At 43.8% G+C, this 22,141-nt stretch overlaps 1 protein-coding gene across 6 annotated transcripts in view; it reads left to right on the top strand.

The window, feature by feature from the left end:
* The window catches only part of KCNIP1 (potassium voltage-gated channel interacting protein 1), a 299,615-nt gene that overhangs the window by 216,072 nt on the left and 61,402 nt on the right, over positions 1-22,141 (top strand). The window lies entirely within an intron of this gene.

The raw sequence follows: 22,141 nt of genomic DNA, 5'->3' as shown, positions 1-22,141 counted from the left end.
GCTCCTTACCTGGGCTACCAAAAACAGCAGTGTGGCCGAGACCCTGAGCAGGCACAGGGAGAGTGATTGAGGCATGTGGGGCAGGTCTACGAGCACCATATTATCAGCCCTTTGTTTCTTCCTTTGGCTCCTTTAGTTGGAAGGCTTTTATTAATTCCTTGAAAGAATCTCCACCCCCGAGAGGATTGTTATGCAGAAAGCCAGGCTTCTGAGTCTCTTGGAAATGAAGTGTCTGCCTATGGAATGTGTCAGTACAGGACTCAGGCTGATGAACGACATGGGCTCTGTATGCCTTTTGATAAGCATCCTCACTTTTCTTCCTTAGCCTGGTAGCTCACCTTAGCCCAAGCAGCATCAGGCTGTCTGCCTAGTTTCTTTGTTTCCATTCATCTGGCATCATTTTAAAACTGAACACCAAGCTCCTGCCCTTGGTTTATCACGCCTGAGGGCTTCAGTCCAGTAGGGAGGTAGGGAGCATCCTATATGCTGGCAGTGGAGTGAGTAACACAGATCACGTTTCCTCTTCTCCCTTAGAGAAGGCAGGGCAGGGGTTGTCATATCCACAATATTGTGCAAAAGTAGGGGCAAAAAAAGCATCCATCCACAATTATTTTAAGAATAATGCAGAATTCTCACACTGTCCTTCATATGTTTTCTTTTTTCCTGAGACTGGGAATGCTGTATTACCCTGCAGTGAGTGTATTACATCTGCACAGCTTCCAGACTGCGTGCTCACAGCTTTTTCTGCACTCTGACTTGGGCATCTCTGCCTTTTGTACTACAAATAGGAAGAGGCTGCACATAAAGTTCTGTTGGGTTTTATACACAGAGGCATTTTCTCAACAGCAGATACAGCTTCTGGGCCATGTAAGGGCCAATAAGTTACTCTTAAAGTAATAATTCACTGGGTTTCTAAAGCCATGGGAAGTTACACTTAATACAGCTATTATCAGATCTTTATTTCATGAGATAATGAAGCAGTTTGGATGATGATTTCCGTTTAGCTTGAAGTGGGTTTAGTTGCAAGTGGATTGTAGTGACATTTGTGTGTGCATAGCTGTGATATCCACTTACGCCTATGTTCTGTCTTGATCTGTTCTGTATTTTGGTTTGGTTTACCAAAAGTTGAAGGATTTCTGTGCTTGGAGCCTTGTCACTCGGTGGGGTGGGGAGTCGTTCTGCTCTAGGCCTGGGAAATGCCCTATCTGAGGGGGCTTGGATATGCTTGTGCAACCACAAGCAGTGAAAAAATGGCTATTTTTCTACATGACAGATAATAGCTGCAAGATTCAGTCACACTGAAGCACTGCCATGTGTGAGAAGCTAAGGCACGTGCAACTTGTTGCTGTATGCTCTGTGGCTATGACATTTGTGCCTTGTGACTGCCCCTTTATGTGCATACTGGGCAGCTTATTTGTCTCAGCACCAAACAGAGGAGGTAAAATTAATAATAATAATAGAGAGACGGTTCTTTTTTTCCAGGTAGAAACTGCTAGGATACGTGTATCCCAGGGGGAGGTTGTATCAGCATGAGAAGGGGTGAGTGCTGAGTGTCAGTGCCAGCTGTCATGCTGCTGGAGCTGCTGGTGATGTGTTGGTAATGGTGCACAGCTCCATGTCAGCATGTACCTCCATCACAAAGGTACACATGTCACACTGAAAAACCACACTGTAGGACAGGGCAGGTGGAAAGTGGATGCAGGATAGAAGCAGCCAATGCAAAGGCTTGTCTTCATCGGTGCAGATGTTTCTAAAGGACTTGGGGAGTGTTTGTGGCCCCTGAGTTCCTACAGAATCCACCATGATGGACATGTCTCTGTGGGGCACTTGTAGGGCTCTGCATAGCACCCAGTGCTGAGCTCATATTGACAGAATGTCAATTTTATTTCTGTTATCTCAAAAAACCTCAAGCTTTGGGCTTGCTATTTAATGCAAGTTTGCTGTACTGTGAAGTGGAAAAAAACTTTTTGCTTTAGTCTGTGCTTTTCCATTAAACACCTGACCCACTTCTGTCCTAACTGGATGCTTCTGTGCTTAAAATTGCTTCATAGCTCAGTTCTCCTGGATTCAAAGGATTTTACCAGTTGTCAAAATTCTCCCCTTTTTTTGCCTTTTGTCCTGACCTCTGAATTGTTACTATTCTTAAAGAATTTCTTCTATTGTGTCATTTGATGAGGTGGAAAAATATGAATTCAATAAACATCCCAACAGTGCTGAGATGACCTAATTCTGACATCTTCAGAAAGTTGTGGGCTTTTCTTCCCCACTTCCTTCTTGTGAAAATTTTGCTGTACAGTATGCATATTTTATCAGGGGAAAAAGAGGAAGAGGTCCACAAGACCTGTGATACATCTTAGTTTTTATTTCTACGTACTTCAAAAGGTTGTGCTTTCTATATTATGTTTTTCAATACTTTGAGCTTACGCTGTGGCCACTAATTTGAAGAGCCTTGGATAATACACATCCAATTAATGGAAAATGTAGAGAAGTCACTTTCTTTCACCTGAGGGTGACGTACTGCAGTTCTACCAGATTGTCACAGTGTTGTATGCTGTATGAGAATCACAGACAGCTTTCAAGGGTGGTCTAGGACAGCAAGCAAACTGCTCAGCCTGACTGATATAGCTTAAAATCTTACTGGGATGATAAAGCAAATCACTGCATATATATGGGAACTTGGGAGATCTGAATCTGTTGTCCAATATTATCACTCATCTGTTTGCTTTACCATAGCCTGTGATGGTTTTTCTCCTTTTTGAGTAAGAATAGCTCCAGTAATTGCTTTGTCTGTTTTTCTTTCTGAAGAATATTAACATCACTTGCTTCCTGTTGACCTAAAATTATTTCCTAGCAGCGCTGAGTGCTGGCCTGTTCCTGCTTTTGTTTTCTGCAATCCTAGGCCAGCTTCATGACTCTTAAGTTCCCTGGGACATTGGCTCTGTCCCTGCAGTAATTTTTGAAGGTCTCTGCACTGTTCCTTCAGATTTCTCTTGTTGCTTTCAATGGGGAGGCCAGTTCTGCCTGTGAATGGGCATCAGAGCAGCTCCTGTGAGCAAACTCAGTCTTCTTGGACTCTTGGATACGTGGGGACTGGCCCACTGTAAGTATGCTTAATAGCTGTGCATCTAACCAGCAAGTTAATTGTGTTGCACTGCATACCCACAGCTGCTCTTGTAAAGGAGAGCTTCCATTTAATGTAGCATTTAGGCTATGTAAGTGTAGATCAAGACCCATTAACGCCCAAGGACTTGGTAAAGCCTGATAAATCTACCTGGTAGGCTTCTGTAGGGTCTGGCAAAAGCTTTAACAGCCCATGGCTAAAGAAGCAGCATTTACTATAGGTCGTAAAAGTAAACACAAATGTGGCAAAACCAATTACTGTGGAAAATCAAACATCTGAGCGTGAGATGAAGGAAGTTGTACATGAATGCCTGACAAGAAATCTATTGAACATATTAAATTATACACATCTCCCAGAATAGCTGGAGTTTTAAAAGGAATATAGTGCAGCAGTGCTCAATCAAGAACAAAAATACAAGCCTGGTGCACATCAGACTTGGGACAGCTTACACGCAAAGACTACTTTGAAAGTGAGAAAACAGCTTTGAACTCCCCAGCGTGCCATTACGCAAATACACACCCATGCAAATGATAAAGAAATCTCCCAGCAAAGTGAAGGAATGTGACAGCCACCCTCCACTGCAAACCAGGACACGGGTGATGCAAATGGAAAAGGGGAGGGGGGTTGAAGAGCGGACGAGCGCATAGGCTGCATCCAGGGGTGGCAAATTGCTGCTCCGGAGCTGTAACATCTAGCTTTATTGCCTGGACTCTGATAATCAGCAGTTTACTGTCTGGGAAATTAAACTGAATTTAAATTTATGTATGGGAACAAGATACTAATAGCTTTCTGAGCAGCTCGGTAAAGTGGATGTGGAATTTAGCTTTCTGGTCTGGTGAGGAAGGTTAATGCATGTTGTACATTTGTATTAAAATAGCTGAGGGGTGAGTGAGCAGCTGGCAACAGCGAGGGTGGTGGAGCTGGAGGGAACCACTGTCTGCTCTGTCACTGCCTTGCTGTGTGACCTTACCTGTTCTCACTGAGAGTTCATCTATCACAGCTCCCTATACCTCTCAATACTGAATACATCTAGAGCTTTAGCGCTTAGGGCTCCACGCATGTGCAAGGTATGAAGGTGCTGAAGGGCTCCAGAAGGATAGAGGAAGATACCCTTTCAGGTGAATCTTCCATACCAAATACAGAATGTCGGTTTGTTTTCGATTAGCTCTGTGGTGTTTGTGTGACAGTCAGCTGGCAAACTGCAGTGTGGCCATAAGGCAGCAAAGGCACGGCGATAGCATGGACTGCTGTGGATCAGTTTGATCCAAATGTCTGCCCCAAGGCAGCTGCCCGGCAGCTGTTTTCCAGCTGGTTTATGAAGCCCTCCCCACACAGTCGCTCCACGGTTTCTCTAGGCAGTTTAGTTCAGTGCTTTCTTACCTTCTCCATTGGAAACCTTTTTCCTCTTAACAAATTGATTCTTCCACGTGGAACCTGCAGCTTGTTACTTCTATCCACTGAGGACATGTTGAATATATTAACCTGTTCCTCTACGCTGGGCTTTTGTGTGCTTGTCATCTCATTTCAGTCTCTCCTTTCCTGAGCACCCTCACTTTGTTTAGGTCTTGTTTATTAAACTGTTGATCATTCTCGCTGCTGTGAACTGTCTTTAATTGGCTCATAGCTTCTGGGTGTGCGTGACCCAAAAATGGGATACTGTATTCCAGCTGAGGTCCTGACAGTGTTGAAAAGAGAAGGGCATTTCATTTGTCTTGCAAGCCAACTTTTGTATTTCCAGAAGAGCATTTGCCTGTTTTTTATAACATAGGGTCTTAACGCTTAATGTAGCTTCTGATTTTTCTTATGGAGATTTAATACCAGTGAGATTTCTCTCCTGCATTTGTGCAGATGATTATTCCAGCATAAGCATAGTTCTTGCATTTTTTTTTTTGCTATTGAACAGGATCCCGATTTTGGTTTTTTGGACTTCAGCTTCCACTTCAGAAGTTTCCATTTCTAAATCTTTTTTGATCTTCAGCCTATTTTCCCATTTTCCTAACTTGGTATTTTTTGCCATCTAGCAAGTTCACTCATTCAGCTGCCATTCCTAATGATGGATACCAGGCATAACACAGCCCACCAAAAAGCTCATGTTTTCTATAGCTTTTTTGAGAATGAACATTTGGCACTGCTTTGAGTAGTTTTTAAGCAGTTTGGCATCCATTCCCTGCTACTTCTGTCCAGACTGTGTTTCCTTACCTTACATACAAGAAAGTGGTAGGAAACACTATGAGAAGTTTTAAAGGAATCAAAGTGTGACACAAAATCTATTGTCTTGCTATTGAAGGAAATGAGATTGGTTTGACACCAATTACTCTGAACAGATCCAATCAGGCACCCACTCATTTTCTTGTGATTTTCTCCTTGTTTACCAGTTGCCTGCTTTTATTCGTTTCTATGAACTGAAACTAAGCTGATGGGGAGGCAGGGAATTAGATACCCATCCTCTGCCTTTTGTAAGGACAAATAGCGTGCATATTTTGTTCTGTCCCTCATCTGTTCTTCACCATCAGGTTGCTAATACCTGCTAACAGCCCTGAGACCTCAGCAGCAGAGCCTGGGTTGCATCAGGCCCAGCCAATTTAAAAAACTCTGGCTCATCTAAGTATCTTCAAATCTGTTCTTTCTGTATTAAAAAAGACCCAGTCCCATGTCACCAATTTTATCAGTTTCCATGTATTCTTGGTTAGAATCTGGTCTGGAAGAATCTGGTCTTGTCTAGTTGTTTTTTCCACATCTGATGGGAATGAAACCCACTGAAACTGACCTTGTTGGCAGTATTACACTTTTCCTGGGATGTGTGTGTATTACCATTTTTGACAGCCAGCTGTCCTTGTTTGTTCAAGGTCACTTTTCCAGTTATTTACAGAATAAAAAAACCTAATTCCCTGAGCATTACTGATGTGGCAGTTTGGATTAGTAAACTTTCGACCCCAGTAAAAAGCCTTGGATCCTTTTTTTTTCTCAGTTAGCACCTTCTCATCCAGCATGGATTTCAGGTGTGCATCTTTCAGAGAGGCCTCCTGCTTATTCCAGAAGCAGAATGCTTTTGGCAACTGAAACATTCTCTCCTTACAACTGAAATGACGGTAGGCCGGGTACCTGCAGAGTACTTTGAAATGTTGCCTGCACACAGCATGCTGCTCAGCCCTGGCTGCAAGCCTGCTCTGTTCCTGCAATTGTTGTGAAAGGCACAGGAGCAGTCAACTCATCTCATGCTTTTCTCCTTGGTGACCCTAATGACTTTTACATTGACTGCTACAAAGGCAGGAGCAGGAAACCTTGGTGGAAGAGAAGTGATGGGGTCACAAAGAGAAGTATAGAACCCCTCCCCAGCAGTTGTGAATTAGCTATCTGGGATGTGCTCTCCAAACTCTGAACAGCTTACTGTTAGCTGGAATCAAACCTGCTTTAGGTTATTAACTATGTATTTCAGCAAGCACAGTGTAATGGTCTATCTCTTGGTGAAGTACTGCTGAAGTACTGTGTCCAGATCTGGAATCCTCAGCACAGGAAAGATGTGCATGTCCAGAGGAGGGTCACAAAAATAATCCAAGGGATGGAACACCTCCCTGTGAGGACAGGCTGAGATCTGGAGCTGTGCAGCCTGGAGAAGAGAAGGCTTCAGGGAGACCCAGTAGTGGCTTTTCAGTATCTATTGGGGCTGTAAGAAGGGAGGGGGACAGACTCTTCAACGAGGTCTTTAACAAGCACAGAGGGAAATGCTTTCAAACTGAAAGAGGAGATAGAATATAAGGAAGAAGTTGTTTACAGTGGCACAGGTTGCCCGGAGAGGTGGTGAATGCCCTGTCCTTAAGGACGTTCAAATTGAGGCTCTGCTGATGGAGCTGTAGGTGTCTCTGTTCTTTTCTGGCAGTTGGACAAGATGATCTGTAAGGGTCCTTCCAACTCAGACAATGCTGTGATTCTGTGATCTCCTCTTTGTTGGTATGCTTATTCAGGGTGATGGAGGAGAAAGGAGTGTGCATTTATGTGGAGCGCAAGTGTGTCTGAAGCCATTTCTTGCCCAACAGAGGTCTTATGATCATAAGGATGTGTGAGCTGTATGCAGTATTATTTCCTTAACTTTGAGTTTCAGTGCCTTTGTACTTCAGCACATCTCCACTTGCAGCTTTCTGTTAAACCATGATGAAGAAGGAAGAGCAACTTGCAAGTTGCATCCTGGTTGCTTATGTCTTCTCACCCATATGTTCATTCTCTTTTAACTAGCTCTAGTCCATCTGATCTCTTCTCATGCAGAAATCATCCTATGCCTTAGCTGTTACTATTGCCTGTATTTAGACCTTTTCAGATTCCTCTCGGGACCTTGATGCTACAGCTATGTTTTTATGCTTTACTAAAGGTTAAGCATTAAATGCTTTTAAATAATTGCATGTTAACTGTCTGTGCGATGTTTTATCCACTGATAGAGTAAGGATGATGATGTGCACTCCTACAAGTTGCTCAAGATTAATGAAATACGTTTGTAAAGCACTTGAAAAGCTTGGCAGTGTGTTACTTCCTGGAGTGCAGATTGCTGAACGCTGTGTAAAGGAAGAACTAACAAACTGAATACTACCATGTGCAGTATTAATTGCATTGTAAGATTTCATTATAGGATTTGCTGACATTTGCTGTGAACTCTCTGACAGTTACTGTAACAGCATGTTTTTATTTTGAGTGAAATAAAATAAATGAATCCAAAATTACTTTTTAAATATCTTCAGCAAATCTTCCCTTTACTTTGAGATAATCAATTAGCTACCATTCAGATTTTTTTTATGTATCTGACTTCCCATCAGAAAACATCAGAAGTTAATACCTGAAAAGATGCTAATGGCAAAACTTCCTGTTCTAAAAGATGACACCAAACTGAAAAGGGTAGAATACATCACAGCTGATTTCTGGAGCAAAGCAGCAATGCAGCATTGTCTTTTAGACAATCACCTTCAGTTTGGGGCTGGGAGAAAAGGGTGCTTGGAGACAGGCCTTCCTTAATTGTAACAGATAAACTTGAAGCAGAAGTTAGATCTTTACTGCAGAAAAATGTTTTGGGGGAAAAAAAAAAAAAGCCATACAGCAGCAACAGTTGCTGGGTTTATTTCCTTCATTTTGGACCTGTAGCTGCAGAGGGGGTAAGACTGGGTTTCTGGTACCCTTATCAGCTCTAGGGCTTGTCAAGGAGGGCAAAGCAAGCAGGCAGAACTGATGGGACCAGATCTCAGATGCAGCCCTTCCCTGTTCCAAGAGTAGCTCTGCAGTTGTGAAGAAAAGCTTGAGCTGAAGGAGAAAATAAAGTGCCCTTGAGTTAATGTGAGAAGGTTAATTCTAAAGTACCAGTGTGATGTGTCAGCTGCAGGCTGGGTGTTCTGGGACAGTGGCTGGAATTAGTGCTGTGATGACAAATTGCTGCTGCAAGGAAAACCTTTCAAAATAGGGAAGATCACTGCAAAGAAGTACCAACCTCTCTGCTTAGCCTCTTCTCTGCAGGCATCAGGTTGCAGTGTTGGCAGAGCAAATGTGCTTGTAAAAGGGGAAAATAAAGGGCGTATGTTACTTTCTGTCAATTCATGGGAGAGGATGAGGTGCAGATCCAGTGGAAGTTTCTGACAGCTCTTCACTTTGAATATTTCCTATTAAGCAATGCAGCGAAATTGCACAGAAGCAGAAACAGCTTCTATCATTTAGATCCATACATTATCACGTAACTTTCATGTGTTCTTCTTGTTTGTTTCTTTACTTTGGAAAGTGAAAGAGTGCTTTCCACTTTGGGATTATTTGTTCTCCCAACTGTATCAAGTGTAATTGCTCCTTTGAACAATGAGACAGTACCGTACTTCAGAACTAAATTGTTTGTCATCTGTCAGTTATTTCACTAACCCAAACGATATCAATTCTCAATGAGTACGTTAGAAATTAAGTGAGGTAGCAAACCCAGTTTGACGAACCTTATGGCACATACACCTTTTAGAAGTGAGGGGCTGTATTTTCAAACAAAGGCATCATCTTTGAATGTGGGTTACTTCTGTGGTTTCTGACCTGAGGTGCATCAGTCCTGTATTTCAGATGCACAGAGGACTTCTTGCTGTGGAAGCTGCACTGGAATTAAGTCTTCTGGCTCAGGTGGGGGTTGGCTCCTGCAGTTTAGAGAATAGTTGTTTGGGTGGCACAGCTCTGCATGTGACTCAATAGACTTTGCTCCTGCTATCCTGGGCTCGGCACCGTGTGGATCACAGCCAGATGGGGCTGCTGGCAAAACTTCTGGCTTTAGCTGCAAAATGTGTAAGTGCAGGGTTGGGAGTGGGGAGAACTGACCAAAAGCATAGCAGCTTTTTATGTCTTGATTATTGGTTTGTTTTTTTTTCCAATTTCTCTTCATTAAGGCATCTCAATACATTTGTGTGTTTAAAAATCCCAGCTGCAAGCAATCAAAAGCAGTTTGATAAGTGAGGTGGTCAGATAAATTGAAGAAAGGAGGGCACAAATATATTATATGGCCTTCTTCTAAAATACTATTGAACATCAGAGTGAAAGAACTACAGTCCTGCAGCTGAGCTCACTGCTAAAGCATGAACACTGCACTAATGTCTTTCAGTGATGAAGAACTTAATTAAATTAAAATATTCCCTCAAATGTAAGTTGCATGCAAATATAAAAACCAATTAGCGAATTTTGTTTGTGTCTTAAGGAAAAGGTTGTGCATAACTTAATGGGTTCCACAAAAGTCATGACTTTTTTCTTTAAATACCATTTTGAACAAATTATTACTAAGAATTGTGCACGACTTGTGAGCTCACACATCTGCAGTGATTCATCTGACCTACATCAGGCCAGTGTAGGTCCAGCTGTAAGCTTTCATCTATTATAGATACACACTTCAGACAGCTAAAACACAGCTGAGTTTGAAGCTGATCTTAAGGTGCCATGAAGTGGACAATCAAGTCTCTTGTTAGTTCCCAAAATGTAACGTCTGGTACAACCAGGTTGGGGACAAAGGGTTTAAGGGGTGAGTGGAGTCGCAGCATGGACCTGTAAATCCAAGGGACCATCTCAATTAGACCTGACTTCTGCTGCTTTCTCAGTGAAAGGCTTCAACAGGTTTGCACCCAGACACAGAAGGCTTAAATCTTCTTCAGCAGCATGACTAAAACATGTTGGCTATAATTATCATTTCCTCCTGAAACTTCTGGTGCCTGTCATCCCTTCTAAATAAATTACTCGTTAATCTGAGAATTAATTCAAACACAGCAGGGGGCCTTAGAAACAAACTGATTCCAGGTACTCCTCCTGCCATCTGCAAACAATGTAGTGTTGGTGACAAAATCTGATCCTGAGTGAAGAAAAACATGTTTAACAGCTTGGCTCCCTGGGTGTTTGTTGAGCTGTGCGCACAGTAGTGTAGCATAAACGTGAAAGCTGGGATTTTGCAAGCAGACAAGAAAATTCACCCATGTCAACTCCATGTATTTGGATGAGTTAATAATCAGCTCCTAGCCCTTGGCAAGCTGCATGTAGCAATTACGTGCTTCTGCCTGCAATTTGGGCATAGGGAGGCTTATCCTGAAAGGATGTTCTCTGCCTCTCGCTGGCCATGGCACAGCACTGTGTGCTCTCCCCTCCTGCTCTGCTTTGCTTACCCAGGGATCTGGTGAGGGTTTTGTGGTTTGACACAGTAACATTCCTTGGATGTTTCAGAAGAAGAAATAGAAATCTGTAAATGACAGTGCTGTTTTGTTAGATGGAAGTATCTAAGAAAACATCATTGGTGATTAATATTGCCCAGTATCCAAAAGAACAAGTAGTTTCAGGCAGAACAAGAATCTAAAATGTATAGAATATGCAGATGCCTCTTTTTGGTTCTAAGCTGTACAACAGGCTGATTTGTAGGTGAGGTTTCCCTGTGTTCACAGCACTCCTGGTTATTTGGCTCACATGCAAGGATTTGCAGTTGTCAAGCTGTGAACATTTCCCTGCACTTTCATGCTTCATTTCCAGGCAAAGGATCGTGTCTGAGTTACCTGAGGGGAAGGAGCTGCTGAGCCACAGAATTACATCTATAATAAATGCTGTTGCTTAGAAGAAGGCCTGTGTCTCACAAATTCTGCTGTAGTGGTTTCTGCAGGAAAGAAACTTAAGGCAGTCATATCAATGCCTGCAGACAGGGGAGAGCCCGCTGTGTGGAGGGAGGATTACACACTGTAAGTGTGTGTACTTGCCTAACGTGATTAGAAGTAACAAATCCTATCCAGAATTTCCATCTGTGGGATTTGCAAATGCGATACAAAGGTGTTTGTGTTTGAAACTGTGGGATCCATGCGCAGTTGGATGGGTAGATTGGGCTGCTGCTTAATAACTGTAACTTTGGTAGGTGTGGACCTATTAATGTCATAATTCACTGATGAGAAATCATCTGCTGTCATGATCCATCAGCACTGTGTTTTCTTCTCCCCCTGCACTCTGTGTGCCTCAGATTATTCTCTTTCAGGGCTGAACAACAGGAAGGGAAAGTACCACATTGGGGTTGGAATGCAGCTGTGCAATTTTTTTTCTGTTGAAAAACTTACTTAGCAGAACAGTCAAAACTCCTTGTAAATCTGATGACTTTCACTGGTCTCAAAAAAAAAAAAAAAAAGAAAGAAAGAAATTACCAAAGTTAATTATACACAATACCTTTCATTTGAGCTTGTATTAGGTAGCTCACAGAATATTAAGAGTTGAATCCAGGATGCTGGAGGGAAACCACAAGCTAAGCTGGTGGAGTCTGAGGAGGAAACTCATCTTGCAGGAGACTGGAGCACTGATCTGGCTTAAAGGTGAAGTTTCTTCTTTATGAGCTGAGATTGGACTGCATGTATCCTTCCTTCCCAGGAATACATACGTCTCACCCTATGAGGTATCCAAGTCCAGGTCTCTTCCAGCCTTCCTAGCTGGGCTTTGCCATGCAATGCAGATAGTTTTAATACTCAAACAGCTAGGGAGCAACCCAGTGTTTGGTGCCAGGAGTGCTCCAAGGACACCCTGGCTTTACAAACCCGAGGCACAAACTTGGATTTTGCACGTTCTTGATGAGCACCATGATTGCTGGTCCCCAAGCTCTGAAATGGAATGCCAGAAATGCTAGGTGGCAGTGAATGCCCATTGCAGAGAAGTGCCCAGTTCCCTGTAGCACAGGATCAGGCCTCCTCTTTGTCTCTCCCAGCACTGCTGCCTGCATGGAGCACAGCCTCCTAAAGCCTCAGAGAAGCTCCCTGCCTTAGGCAAGGGGAGCTCAGCTCATGCTTAGCTTGGAAGCTCCTGGGTACACCTGCTGGCTGGAACCTCAAGCAGTTGTTAAGTGCTTAATCCTTGCTGTCACTAAGCTGATATTTAAAAATACTTTGCATCAGGGTTTTGCTGCCGTTTGAGCTACTTTGCATGAAAGGCGGTGATTACAGAATGATAATGTTTTGACACGGCAATAAAAGCCAGGAAATTCACCATTAGCAGTGGTGTTGCTCTCTCTCTTGCTTCTGCTGCATGACAGCTTTAGTGTAGGCAGTAACCGAGTAGAAGCGACAATAGCAATTAACTTCTAACCTTCTGCTTCAATACACATCTTAACGTTCATTTGAGGAAAAATGTCCAGTGAGAAAGTAAATATTTATACATGAGGGATGTGTGCTAAAAATTCATACGGCTTGCAAAAACTGCTGTGACTGTCAGCATCAATGTAAGAAAGAATAGAATTTTCAGTTTTCCTTGCAGGTTTTGCCACTAAAATATCAATCATGAATCCCTCCCATTTCTTTCCCAGTCTCATACTTTCCACATTACCCTAATTAGTCAGAAACCTGGAGTTTACGTAACATTCTTTATGCTATTACTGTCCATTGGCTAAATAGGCCATTTTGGCATTGATTTCCCACAAGAAGTCATTAAGTATTTTTGGCCATGGTTCATCGCTGTTTGTGATTACTTGGGTGGGAAAAGAAATAGAAGATTGTGATTTATGTTTCATGAATGACAGCTTCCTATTTCTGCTTGCTCCTTATCTGTGGTTTAAAGCCTGGCCTATTAATTAATAAGTAGAATTTCTCTGCGTCTTTGATCTCTGATACTATCACACAGAATACTGAATATTTAAAAGTAGTTTCCAGTTAATTTCTAGCACACGTGCTGTATCACAAGTCAGAACATCACCTTACAAGAACGACGCTCAGTGATTGAATAAATCAGAAGCTCACTTTCCAATATGGAGCGAATGTACTTTGGGCAAAGCGATAGGTTTAACGTTGATTTGAATTGATCAAGTGCCAGAATAGACTATGAAATATCTCCTTAAATTAGCTGCTAAGCAAACTTAAACAAGATTTTATTAAAAAGTTATTCCTGTTAATAGCTGCAACTTAAAAGGAATAGCCTGGTTTTCTGAAGTCCTGAACCTCTCAGAGATCTTATGGGTTTCACCAGTCCGTCAAGTCAATTTGGTCAAGGCAACAAACTTGATTGTGCTGCTTAGAAGAAAACAAACAAACAACAACCTTCAGTACCAGTTATGTCCTTTGATACATCATGACTGCTGGAGGGAGCCCAGCAAAGGGATTGTAGCAGAAGTCTGGCGTGGGGCACTGTTTGTTGAGTGATGTGTAGAACAGCTTCCTGGTCAATCAGGCACCTGCATGGGGACGTGGGTCTCCCTCTGATGGGGAACTGAAGCAATGGGAACCACCTGCTTGCAGGTACAGCCTTTTTCTCTCTCTCCTTCTTAAATACAGCTACATGCAATCCCCTGCCAGTATGGGAGTTGAATCTAGTTAGTAGAGTTTATTCCATCCTTGCAAGGAAGGCACCTGGGTAAAGAAAAGTGTTCACAGTTTATTTGCAGCTGTTTCTATTAAGTCTGCAATATACATTGCAGGTTAAGAGCTGCTGGGCCACCTTACTGTGGGTCTGTCCTGGTGGTGTGTGCTTTCTCTTGTTAAATGTTATGGTTACTGCTATTATATATACCTTGAGGTTGGCCTTGTTATTGAGATTTATTTGTTATGCAACTCCATGTGAAGAAATCTGTTTGTGCAAAACGTGGCCATGGGTTCAGAGCAGCTCTTGCTGCTAGTTGAATCCTGAGCTGCTATAAGGAAAGCTGGATGCTGAGCAGAAAAAGCTCAAACCCATTACGTGTGATGTCCATATTCTGTGCTGCTTTTCCATGACCTGCGAGAATGCCAGCATAGAGTCAGGTAATTTCAGGTATGTTTGTCTTATTTATTTTTACATATAAAGACCAAATATCTTTGGGCTAGAGCTTTTTGTACGTGAGGCTCAAAAAGGTGTTTTTCTTTGCTTTAGTGGAGGCAGGTGTGCTGTGTAAAGGACCTGAGTGTAGCTTTGGAACTGTTGGCCAGGGGGCTTCCAGGCAGCAGAGAGTGGTGTGGCTCTGTAGGGGGCCCTGCAGAGGTTTTGAAAGGTACAGGTTCTGGGGTGAGGCAGGATCTCCTGCTGTATCTGTTGTCTTGGAGGTCTGTTTTTTTTTTTTTTCCCCCCCCTGGATGTATGTGGGAATCCAGATACATCCTGGGGAAAATGACCAGATTTAAGAAGACAGATCTGATTTGGGTTTTCTCATTGCTGTAGGTAAGGCTGGATTTTGTTAGTGTTACTACCATCTTTAGTAAATGGGAATTGGTGTGGCTCAGGTGAGCTTACAGGTAGTTCATGGTGCTGGGAATGCTGAGCCATGGGGCAGCATTACTAGGTTGTGTTCAGGATTGGCTTTTTGCTGGTTCTGACTTAAGTGTGTTTGTTTATGCAGTATTTTACATTCAGTAACTGTTCCAGAAAACATCCTCCTCTTCCTGCTCTGCACAACCTAGCAGCTAAAGAAATAAGGCTTTTGTTTACAGCCTTGCAAGCACAAACAGCTCCCTGAAGCAAATGCAGATGGTCATTTGGTCCAGATGTGCTCTTCCTACATCTTTCCCCAAAACAACCACATTGGCAGCCAAGGAGAGAAAATAAAATAAAGTGAGTCTGAGGCCAAGAGCAGATATGGGGAGGGGAGAGGCAGAGCTGGCAGGAACGCTGGGGAGCTGACCCAGTGCTTCTGCCTGCTGCTGCTCCTGCATGGCACAGAGGCAGGTGGCCACTGCCTGGCTGGGGTCACTGATCAGCATCCTGCTGGCCCCAGGCTGTGGGTGGCAACTTCAGTGCCAAGCTTTGGTAGGAGGCAGCCCACCCCTCACAAGTAACTCTCCAAATATTTCCCCTTTTTCTCCTGTCAGCAGAGGCGGTCTGGTGACTCGTGTCCCTTAAATTAATTTTGCTTTTCTGTGCTCTTTGTGGAGATGTGGCATCTTCCCAAGAAGCAGTGCTGTTGGACAGGCACGAAGGGCTTCCTCTCCCTTTTGTGTGAGCTGTGTGATACCCAAACCATTCATTACAACACCTGTGACCTTCCTTTTTTTTTTTTTCTTTCTTTAGTGATATGTTCCTCACTCAGAGCTGCCTTGTTTATCAGCAGCACTTGACTGCTAGTGAAGTGATACCTCACCTCTGCAGCAGTTGGTGTAAAACACAAAATAAAACTGCTGTGTCTTACAGAGAGGTGTTCTGGGAATGCAAACGGCCAGAATCTGATTACACACTTGGAATGCCACCACGATGCCAACTGGCTGTAGAAAAGAGTCAGTCTCTTTCAGAGTGAGAAGCAGTCTAAGAATACCTGGCTTTCCTTCTAGGCCAGAAACAATGATTGTTTTTCTGCTCAAGAGGAGCGAGTTGGCTCTTCACAGCATCAGACAAGCACCTCTGGTGGTACAAAGCTGGGGACAGCGAGGGGAGATGGAAGAAGGAGGGCTGTCCTTTCTGTCAGTGTGCATTACTATGTGAGTCTGTCATCACATACCAGCTGCAACTGAACTTCTTGGAAGGGCATTATGAAAAACACAGTGTGTGATGCAGCAGCGACTGCACTTGAAAGAAAAAGGCTGTTTGGTTTTTCCAAGCACTGCCACAGTGAGAAGTGGATGTATTGTCTACCTCTGAGTCTGCATCAGCAACTCATTTGTCAAAGGGCAAGGGAGAAAATGAGCAATGAAAGCTTCCAGGGTGTATTTTCTTTTCAGTGTGCTATTAGCATTAATGTGAAATGCACTCAGATAATATGCTCCCCTGTGTGTTTAATAATCGAGCTCCCAGGTGACTGCTGAATCTCACACACTTCGTGGTTCTCAGTGCAACGTTTCTGCACTGTAATTTAAGAATGGATAAATTATATTGCTGACCCTGTTTAATTGCCATCAGGGAAGCGATAGCTTAGCCTAGAGCAGGTTGCATCAGGCCCTGAGGCCAAACTTTAATCTCCTGAAAGCAGAGCTACAGGATGTTGCTTGTGATGTTCTGGATGTTACATTCTGAAAGCAGATAATATTTGGTCAGAGGATCACATAAGATGACATTGGGTGACATCTGCGTTCTCTGGAAGGCATGAGAGTTGTCACTGCTCTCGCTTCCAGGTAGGATGGTACTGCTGTTCTTCTTTTCTGTCTGAGGTTATGGAGTGCTCTTTTCCATTGTTTGTGGGAAAACACATGGGAGATATCAGGCATGGTGATACGCAGTGGCAGGAGGCAACAGCTGTCTGCAGAACAGCGTGTGCTCTATTAGAAGCCTCCCTGTCCTGTTCAAACTCCACCAAGTAACATTTGAGGAAGGTAAAACGTGCAGATCTGTGCGCTGTTGCATGACAGAGAGTTTGCTGGTTTGCTCCTGAGGTACAAAGCAAAGCCTGTGCGTTACAAAGGGAGCCACGATGTGTGCATCCTTCTCAAGCAGTGTTTGAGGACCTCCTCCTAAGTTCAGGCCTGCGTGGTTTTGCTATTATGATGCAGGGCATCAAAATGCACTGTGTGAATCTGTCAGAATTACAGGTGGTGATGAGCTTCAACTATTGCCGTTTGTGCTTGCATAGATCTCTTCACAGGTTGCTTGATTTACTGTAGTTGCTGTTAGGTGAGCTGAAGGAGAAGTTTGTAAATGGCAGTACGCTTAGGCCAGGCTTCTTGTACTTGCATACCCTAACGTAGCCCAGGCTTTAGATAAATTTCTGAGGTGCTCAGCTATGATGGGTGTCTTGTGCCCAGTCTGACACCTTAGCTGTGGATTTGGAGCTAGGAACCAGTTGTTTGTGAACAAATGCTGCTTTGGTGTTCTGCTGTGCTCAGAGAATGGGGACTGCCACTGGGTGCCTCTGCAAATACCATCTAAATATCATCTAAATCTGGAGGTACGTACTCGTAAATAAAATTGCCTGCTTCCTATGCTAGAGGTCATGCCTTCAACCTGGAAATGCCTCTTCTGGAAGGTGTACACTTTGCCCTTAGGGAGTGAGGGGAGGAATCTCCCTGAGAGCCGCGGGTGGCTTGTCCCTATGGTTGGTGTGTGGAGGAAGGCAGGTGTCCTGGTTGTAGCTGGGATGGAGTTGTTTTTCTTACACAGTGTCCAGAATTATGCTATATTTCAGCTGTAGGAGAAAAACACTGTTGATAGCACAGCAGTGTTTCAGTCGTTGCTGAGCGCCACTGCACAGAGCCAAGGACACTTCAGCTTCTTGTCCTGTCCTGCCAGCAAGGGGCTGGGGGGCACAGGGAGATAGGAGGGGGCAGAAGCAGGGCAGGTGACTCAAGGTGGCCAAAGGGACCTTCCACACCATAGGGCATCGTGTGGATAAAAACCTGAAAACAACGGCGAGTTGTAGCAGATTCTTACAGGGAGCGCTGAATGAGGCTCCATCGTTCTCAGTTCATGCTTTCAAGTAGATATCTTTTTGAGAAGAAGAAGAAAAATGCCTGGAGGGGTTTAAATAGATGCTTCAGACTGCAAAACTGAAACCAAGAAAGTGTAAAGGCTGGTAAAGGAAACGGACTGTTGTGATAAAATACAGTGCACAGGAATGACTGTTGTCTGCTGGAGTTTCTGATGTGAGAAGTAGTTTGTGGTGAGGACGTGTAAAGCTAAGGGCTGAAAGCTGGGAAATTCAGAATTGAATTTGCTCTTTAGAACTTGCTGAAAGAGAATGTGGTTCTCTTGGTTAGGAAATTGAGGTTGCATGGAAGAAAACAGAGGTGTGTGATCTTGGTGTCTGTGCGTACTTAAGTATATTTAAAAGACAAACACACACAGCAACCATTTAGCTGAATTGGTGAGCTTAAAAACTGACGCACTGAAGTCTTTGACTTAATGGTGAACAACACAAATGATTGTGCTGTCCCAAGACGTAAGATGAAATGTTCATTTGCCTTTGTGGAGGACTTCAGTGGTATAAAGAAAAATGTTACCTTTGGAGCTGAGAGGTTTTAACTCGCACTGCAGGAGTGACCATTGTCCTGGCTGAGCCTGGGGAGACCTTGCCCAGAAGCACAACAAGTGGGCTCATGTCTCCCTCCTTGGTGCTGCCCACAGGCTGGCTGTTTGTGCTGGGTGTGGGTGAAGCCTGGGCTGGGCAGTGCCCCGAGTGCTGTTCAGGTGAGGATGGATGCCCTGGGGACTGCTGGGGGCACATCATCCTGAGAGGAAATCGTTGCCTGTAAGAAATCAGATTTCTCCTCCGAGCTGTTTGGACTAAATTACGTTTAGAAGATGATGCAAATTGAATCTGACTGCATGATTTCACTCAGAAGGAAATCAACGATTTCTTAATTCTCCTTAATGCAGGAGCCTTGGGAAAAAGCTTAATTCTAGCAGGCGTAAGTAACACTGCTGCAGAAGTCTCTCTATAAATCAGTAAACTGCTGAGCAACAATATTGATGGTCTGTTTGTTTATCCTGTTCACAAGGGATATAATAGGGATATAAAAGCAAAGGGAGCAAAGCAATCTAAGTTTTAAACTTAGTGGCACAGTCAGCTATTGCAAAAGTAAACTATTTGCTCAGAAAAGCTGAAAAGGTGCAGAGTAAAAAATTATTTCCTTAAAACGTTTTCTTAATCACCCAGAGCTCATTGCTTTTGTATTTCTTGTAACCACCTGTTCAGGGGAGAGGAGAAAGAGATAAAAGTTAAACAGAAATCTGATTGGTAGTCAACCACCACATAGGTTTATTGCTATACCCAACTTAGTGCAAACAAGTTTAATCCTCGTTCTGCCTAACTTTTGGAAGAGTGGGCTTAAAGCAGACAATGCAGGCTGAGGTAAGTATTATGTAGGAAGCTTCTCTGCATGTGCCTTGTTCTCGAGCTGCTGCTCCTCATTACAAAGCTACCTGGTCACCTGGAACATCACAGCTGCTTGCATGGTGCCCAGGAGAAAACTGCACTGTGGCATCTGATCTGTAGGTGAACATATTCAGAAAAGTGTTATCTAAGACTGAGGAGTAAAAGTTGGATAAGAGCAAATCCTTGCTCTGTTCCTCTGTCGTAAAATCTTGTATTGTCCCTTTTCTCTGGAAGATCCAGGCCTTGTCTTCATTAACCTCCTAACAGGCAGACTTGTAATATGCCTCACCATGATCTCTGCCTTAAACCAAGTCATTAAGCTTCCTTACAGCCCCAGCTGAATTGGCAGCACAGCTGGTAGATGCAGCTTCAGAAAGAAAAGCCTTAATGAAAGGTGGCCCAACAGAGCTGATCAATTTAAGTTAAAATAGCAGCAAGGATGAATGACTTAAATTTTCTGTGTGTGTTTAACAGCTTAAACACCTTTATTTTGAGGCTGGGTGTCTGTCCCAAGCTAACTCACGTTGTCCTTGCTGCACAGTGGGCTGGTGAGGCTGGTGCTGCACTGCAGCAAGGCTGTCCCTGGGATAAGGGTGAGTTTGTTCTGCCTTCCTCCTGCACAGCGTGCTGGAAGAGCTGAAGCAAAGCGTGTTTTGTTCAGCCTACCGGTGTGGTGGTTCAGCAGATAAGGAGTGCTTCTCAGGAGGAATGAACCATGAAATGTGTTTGAGAACAGAGCTTTTGATGAGAACGTACATCAAAAAGTCCCACAAGAATCCCATTTCAGATACATCGTGCTGTTTATTCCTCTTGAAAAGTAAGTCTTGTCTTTTGAATTTCAGACTGCTGGACTGAACCAGGTTTTCTAAAGTAATCTTAATGGCAGTTGTCATTAGAACCCTAACACTTGCTACCAGCCACCTGTGGGGGAAGAAATTCTTGGGTTTCCTTGCTGCAGGTATAATATTCCTCAAGTATTTTAGGCCAGGTGCCCTGTCAGAGTTATATAAGCAGAGACTTGGGCTCTTCAGTGGTCAGACTCCACAAACTAAGCAGAGCTGTCATTGCAAACAGCACAGCAGAGTTACCTCCAAGTCAGCTTTCTTTACTCACAAATAATTCTGAACATGAGTCCTAGAGCATCAGAGATGACTGCAGCATTGCATCACGTTTCTACATGCATACCAATAGCACAGTGTAGTTAGATGACTTGCTACTGCATGTGTGTGTCAGGTCTTAAGAAGCACTTGTTCTAGTGAGAACATAAAGGGGCTGCTACCAGGGAATTATGCCAAGTTATGGCATGATGTAAGAAGGGTGTATCTCCAGAGTGGCCTTGAAGCACTTGTTTCCTGTTCTTAGATGACAGTTTTAGCATTTAGAATGATAAGGGCTTGGAAAGTAAATTGCCAGATCTGAGACACTTCACTTAAGCCAGTACTGTTTAGTGGTTGCAGGAAATCAGCTTTCATAAATGTGTGATAGAACTCATCTGAATTTACTGTGGTTCATGTGCCTTTACATGAATCATGTTTAAAACAAACAAATGGCTCATTAAAGGGAAATCTCCTGCAGACCCTGATCCCATGATGCCTATTGCTGAGCTCTCATGTCTCAAATCTCACTGTGCCCATAATATGTGCCGTTTGCTGTCACTGTGAGGAGCAGCTTGAAGTCACGCTCCAGCCTGCTTCAATCCATCTTTTCGAATGATCAGTCTCTGGTTGTTATAAAATGATACTGAGAAGTAACTGAAGCTGCTGCTGTTCAGCCGTGCTGGTGTTTTAAAAGAGTAAAGCCTGAGATTAACCTTGGGTAGGTCTGGGAAGGATGGGATCAGCTTTCTGAACTCAGATTTTTGGTCAAGTGCAGGAGCAGCACTGTTGGTGAGACGTGGGGGGCTGCAGGCTGGTCTCCAGTTGCTGGCTGGCAGAACTGTGGCCGTGCTGCTGACAGCTGCTCACAACCACTGCTGCTCAGGGCTGGCAGGGGGAGGCTTGGACTTGTGCAGCTCCAAGACGCAGCAATTGGGAGATGAGTCATTGTTGACTTGTGGTTACCCATGTTCATCTGAAATGATTGCTAGGCTCTCCTGGTGTGTCCTGGTTTGTGGGCATTAACGTGCTGCATGCCCATTAGATAGGGCCTGCACAGCACCAGGCTGCAAAGCAGAGACGGATACTGACAGTGCTGTGCTGTGAATAACAGGACCTGGCTGTGAGATCTGCAGGAAATTTCTCAAGGTGGCATTTCTCCAGGGCTGACAGAGTTGCTCTTGAACTTCTGCTGACCTGGTAGATGGCATGGAGAGATTCATGTATTGGTTGGGGGACAGGGAAGGAAGAAGTGGGGAGTCAGATGGGTGTGTGGTGTGTTGGTTTGTTTTCCTTGCAATTAGGAAGGAGCAGAGGCTGCTCATGCAGGCTGTCATCCGTGGCAAGGAGCAGGCAGGAGGAGAGGTGGCAGAAGACTCTGAACTTTCTCAATGAAGGGCTGCATCCAAGTGTAGTCACCAAAGCATCTTCCCTGTGTTGTGAAACAGATTGCTTAGTGACAGCAGGACATGAGTCTCATGCGGGGTGCTGCAGAGCAGAACTGGCTGTGGCTGGGATGCAGCACGTGTGTTGCTGTGCCTTCTTTTAGGAGGGGTGGAAGACTTTTAATCCCCAGAGTTCACACGCAGTTGCTTTCATCCATGGAAGTATGAGAGTTTCTTTAATTGTAACCTGTATCTGTGTCCACCTTGCTCAGAAAGCAGAATGAAGCTTACTCTGTTTATAGCAATGGATGGAAGCAGTTTTAAACTTTTAAATCTCAATTCTCCTGTTGCT

The sequence above is a fragment of the Phasianus colchicus genome, chromosome 15 (assembly GCF_987193195.1).
Source record: "Phasianus colchicus chromosome 15, bPhaCol1.hap1.1, whole genome shotgun sequence".
In the NCBI taxonomy this organism is placed as follows: domain Eukaryota; kingdom Metazoa; phylum Chordata; class Aves; order Galliformes; family Phasianidae; genus Phasianus; species Phasianus colchicus.
The sequence above is the reverse complement of the archived record's forward strand: the minus strand, read 5'-3'. Positions and strand labels throughout refer to the sequence as shown.